The following is a 5748-nucleotide window of genomic DNA, read 5'->3' as shown; positions in this document are numbered from 1 at the left end:
CCTGCTCTTGATGACTGATTTACACCCCATCAAAGCACTGCCAGGGGCTGGGGCAGGCAGGGAGAGGCCAAATTCTCCACAGAGGCATTGCTGTGCTCCTGCCTGCCCTGTCCCCACTGCCCTCCTGCCTCTGCAGGCCCCTGGGACCTGCGACCGCCGTCCCTGTCCACGCGAGCCCCTTGCACCAGCCACCCACAGCAGCAGCTGACATGGGCTTCGTGCATCGCGTGCTAATTACTATTCAAATGAGCTGGCTCTTTTAATTAGTGATGCAGCTGGCACTTTGTCACAGGCCAGTGCCTGTCCCCATCACTGTCCCGGCAGAGGTGATGTGCTGAGCAGGAACCCTGTGCAGGACTGCAGCTTCACACTGGTCTCCACACCCCAGCCCTGGGCACCTTCCCCTGCCTGCTGCTTTGTGGGATCCCACGGGATCCTCATCCCGTGGGTCGAGCAGCCTGACACCCAGCCTGCGCCAGGCGTTGCCGGGTCCCCATCACACGTGGCAACCTGCCACACTCCCCCATGGAAAATGCCTCCAAAGGCCCCATGTGCCCTGCGTCAGCACAGCCTTGCTAATTTGACACACTTATTAAATTGCTATTATGCCCATTTGCTAATTATCTCCTCTGGAGACCAGAGAGGACAGAATCGTGACATTGAAAATCTGCAGCCCCACAGATACTGCCCGGGTTACAAGGGTGAGGGGGGGACTGGAAAGGCAGCTGCTGGAGCACCCTCCCCCAAATCCCTGGCCCCACCGCTGCTGTGGGACCCGAGGGGTGACCCCAGGAGCCCCGCTGAACCCCCACACCACATCCCCGGGGTGTCAGAGCCGTCCTTCCCGCACTCTGTGCCCGCCGAGCACGGATTAATCTGGGTGCGCTTTAATCCGCTCAAACCCTTTCGTAACAGCACTCAAAAATAAGCCTGGAGAGTTCCTAATACTTCTTGAAATTTTGGAGCTGGGGTATTTTCGGGCTCTGCCCTTGCGTGCGAGGAGCAGGCTCTGCTGCCCGGGGGACCCGCGTTCCCCGCCCCGCCCGGTGCCGCTCCCCGTGTCCCACCGGCTCAAACAGCCTGCCCTTGTTTGGGGGGTTTTCTTGGTGTTTTTTTCCCCTAAAACCACGCCAGGGCTCCTCCGCAGAAGCTGCAGCCCCGGAGCACAGTCGGGCTCTGTGCCGCGAGGCCTCCAGCACGTCACACGGATGCAGAGCAGCGCTGGCCGGACCAAGATCAACAGCGCCGGAGCCCCAGGGCAGGGCGGGGGGAGCAGAGGACAAACAGGAGCGGGGAAAGTGACACTTCAAAAAGAAATGAATAAATCCAGCCTGGAAGAGCCCAGTCAGCAGAAGGGCAGAGAGCTGGAAAGGTCCTGGAGAACAGATTCCCCTCCAGAGGTGGATCCTGCCAGGGGACGAGGGCTCTCCCTGCAACCACACGATAAAATCAGCCCAGCCCAGCGGGGACAGGACATCACGTTCTCCAGGACAGCCCTGTCGCCTCTCTCTGTCCCACAGCAGGGTTCTTTGCCTTAGAAACATTAATTCTCAACTGCCACTCTTCTTTTTGATACCTTTCTGGCTTGCAGATGAACAGAGGGGAGAGCCACGGGCAGCGCTGGATGCGGGAGGGGCACAAAACCCGCCCGTTATTTCTGCACCTACATAGTGGGAATTCTCACGCAGGATCCGTACCCACCAGTTACCACCAGGGCTCCCCAAGAAGTGCTGTGGCAGAGTCAGAAAGCTCTTGGCCCTTTGCCACGCGACTGTACAGAGACACGACCTGCTGCTCCCCGTGGCAGCGGGACCTCTCCTAGGGACAAGGCAGCAGCAGTCCCGGAGAGGGAGAGGGAGGGGAGAAGCAGCCTCTGCTCTTACACTTGCAGCACCCACCCCACATTCAGCAGCTCCTTCAACCCCCGCCCTGCCAAGCAAGGGTCAGCACCAGCCACCAGAGCTCGAGACGGGCACAGAGCAGGACTTAACCTCAAAATGTTTCCCTTGCAATTTCCAAGTGATCCTTCTTATCAACTAATTAAAAAAATGTCCATAATTAGGCCAAGGAAAATCACGAGTCGGGAACGTTCCCATTTCAAAGTAGCACAGATCTGTTCCGCGTTGAGCCGCGGGAGATGAGCTCCCCCTGAGCTCCTCCCACCCCATCCGTGCTGGGGCTCAGCCCAGACTGACCCCACCCGGGTCCTGCAGCCCCCAGAGCTGCAAATCCCACAGGGAAGGGCCCAGCTCCACCAATCTGGGGGTCCCCACAGGAGCCCGGATCCCCACACTGCCATGGCATGGGTGCCCATGCACCTGTGCCCCCTCTCCCTGGCACTCGGCTGGGCACTCACCCTGGGGAAAAGGCTGCTCACATCTCTAGGGGGAAAAAAACCTGATGTTTAAAAAAAAACCACCCAAGCCCAGCAGTCCCTCTGACAGGACCCTCCTGCATCCCGTGCCTGCAGCTCCTCTGGCAGAATGGCTGAGTGCTCTCTAAACACACAGGTTCCCTTTTATGACGTGCAAGTAAATTGTTGTGGTTCTAATAAAAAATGAGCTCTTGCTACCATGCAGCCACAGCCTGGATTTCCTTGAGAGCACAGATATAATTCTTGACAGGGGCTTCCTGACACATAAATTATGACACTACTTTGGAAGCAATCTCAGAACATCAGGCTAGGAAACAGCCTTTGTACATCACAATATTGTTTCTAAATTGACAAACAGACCCTCATGGGCTTCATTACTCTGCTCCGGGCACACATTTTTGCATGTTTATTTTCCCTAGGAATGATTAAAGGGCTGCAGAACTGTGGGCTGCGGGTTTGGAAAATTCAAACACCAGCCCTGATCAAGCTGAGGAACAGGAAAGGCAGTTTGATGGGATGTGGAGCTCAGAGAGGGACTTTCTGTTCCCAGGAGGTTTAAGTCCAGGACACTCTGGAGAGTGGCCCGTGCTTCCAGGACAGGTTTGCTTCCAGTCCTGGAAATTCAATAGTATAAAGCAACTTGATTGACATGTTCAGCACTTGACTGAGAACACGGGTACAAAGGGCCTTGTTTACTCAGCAGTAGACTTACCCTGTGCTCTGGTAGAAACATGTAGATATCCCCAGAAATGCCAGATCAAAGCCAAAGCAAAGGTGACAACTTCAGAAAATCACCAAATAACCATCCCAAAACCAGGTGCCTTTACCAGCTCTCCCGATGCTTGAGGAGTGTTTTGGGCTGCAGTGGCTGTGGGCACTGAGCTCCTGGCACCGCTCGGGGTCCCTGACCCCAGCACTGACCCATGGGGACAAACAGGGGAGGGAGCTGGGGTGGGGCAGCTCTGCCTGTCCCTATTGCTGTCCCCTTCAGCACAGGGACAGGAGCTTGGTCCTGTGCCACCGTGGCTGGATACACCGGGCAGACAACAGCAGCACAAATAAACAGCCCCGAGAGGGGAACAGTCCCAAACACCCCACGGGGGCTCTGCATGTGGGGACCCAGGGTCTGGGTAGGTACTGCAGCTGGTCCCATCCTGTGCTGCGTGGGGTTTATTCTCCTTCCTGCCACCAAAAATAGACACAGCACTTGGAAGTTGGGCATCTCACCTTTTTGTGCTGGAAGAGATGGGGGAAGCCAGGCAGGATGGAGGGATGGAAGGCACCCCCAGCCAGCCAGCAGCACACACCTAAGCAGGACAGCATCTCCAGGCACAGCTTCACCCTTGGGCTTTGCTGAGCAGCCGAGCCCTGACCCTCACCCACCGCGCTGGGACTCACATCCTGCACAGTCCAGTGACTGGGATGAAGCCCCGAGGCCAGTGAGCCACCAGCCCAGCAAATATTTCTTATTCTCGGGACTATTAAACCAACCTCCGGATTTACTCATACCGGAGGCTGCCTGTTCCATCAAAGCAGAGCAGCCCCGAGCAGCAGCAGCCCAAGCAGCCCATGCTGGAGACCAAGCAGAACTGATGGGAGAGCTCAGGGATGCTCATGCACGAGAGCACAGCTCCGCGTGACGTCAGCACCCTGCTAAGGCACAGCAAAGCTCTGTACATTTGCATACAGAGATCCACATCCAGGATTTTATGAGGCTTTTTTTTTGAATGCAGATGGCAGATGACAGAACAAGCAGGAAACCCCACAGCACACGTTACTACCCGCCCGACTCTGAACTCCACATACGGCAGGAGTTCTCAGGGATGCTCATGCACGAGAGCACAGCTCCGCGTGACGTCAGCACCCTGCTAAGGCACAGCAAAGCTCTGTACATTTGCATACAGAGATCCACATCCAGGATTTTATGAGGCTTTTTTTTTGAATGCAGATGGCAGATGACAGAACAAGCAGGAAACCCCACACACGACTTTACTCCCCGCCCGACTCTGAACTCCACATACGGCAGGAGTTTCTCAGCAGCAGAGTCACCAGCAGCTGCCGAGGGACCCGCGCGGTCCCTCCCATCCCTACTGAGCTGTTTCAGCCAAGCGACAAACATCACTCAGAGAAGCCAGCGCAGGGCTGGATGCTCCATTGGAAAACACCTGCAGACACTTAAAAAACCCATCAGGGATCGCGGATCTGTGTTGGCCGGAGAAACTCTGGCCAGGCTGGCAGCAGGGACAGAGCCCCGTTTGTTTCCAGCGGTCACACACAGCTGCCCTGCCCACCGATGCTATTTCCAGGCTCCGTGCCCCACATGCAGAGACAGCAACTGACATAAAACATCTCAGCTCCCCATCCAGACACCCTGGATAGCCATAGAGATGAAGATGAGCTTCACACAGCTCTGAGCAGTGCAAGACAAGCTCCTGCCTCGTGTTTTCACTGGACACTGCTGCCATGCTCCGCTCAGGGGGATGCTGCCAGCTTGCACAGGACCCATGGACACGTCCAGCCCTGACCAGAGCAGGAAGCCTGAGCACCATGGTGCCAGCAGAAGTCGTGCTGGTCCCTTTCACACCGATGAATTAACCTAGAAGTCCCTTAAAGCCCCCAGGAGTGTAAAGCTGGGCCCTGACCTTCATGCAGAAGCATCTCCTGTATTTAAGATGCTCTTTTTAACCTTTGCTCTGACAATGAAGAACAGCTAAACGTGCCAAGGAGAGCTGGAAGCTCAGATTCTGTACAAGAAGTTGCTTTCCCAGAAGCACATCCAGCGTGGCTGGCACAAGCAGCCCTGCCAAGGGCAGGCACTGGCACAGCCCTGCCCCAGGACCCGCGGGGGCTGCTCTCAGGCAGAGCAGAGCTCCAGCCCTACCCCACCCCGATGCACAACTCATCAAAAGCTCCAGAGAAACTCGCTGCAGCAGCAAGTTAAACAGCAAAGTATGTTGGTAGAAGCTGAGAAGAGAGCGGGTGGTCTCGGATGCAGGTGCTGCCTCTGTATCCATGCTCACTTCTGCCCAGCACGTTACTCTGTGCTGTGGCAGGAGGACCAGGGCTGAGCCACCTCAAGACCTGGTGCTCTCAGCCCAAACCACTGACAGAAAGAGCTTTTGTAAGGCTCCTGTAAAAGTCCCTTTCTATAAAGTCGGGTACCCCTTGTGGAGGCAGCCAGGAAGCCTCGGCTCCATTTCCAGCACAAACCGCTCCGTGCCTCAACCACACGGGTCGTGAGCAGCCCCGGCTGCTCTGCAGCCGAGCCCTGGGGCACACGGGGTGCGCTGTGCGCCCCGAGACCCCGCGCAGCACAGCGGAACCCACGGACACGGTCCCACCCGCCCACCCTGGTGGTGCCGCACGCCCCGGTG

The sequence above is a fragment of the Chaetura pelagica genome, unplaced genomic scaffold (assembly GCF_000747805.2).
Source record: "Chaetura pelagica isolate M959 unplaced genomic scaffold, ChaPel_1.0 scaffold963, whole genome shotgun sequence".
In the NCBI taxonomy this organism is placed as follows: Eukaryota; Metazoa; Chordata; class Aves; order Apodiformes; family Apodidae; genus Chaetura; species Chaetura pelagica.
The sequence above is the reverse complement of the archived record's forward strand: the minus strand, read 5'-3'. Positions refer to the sequence as shown.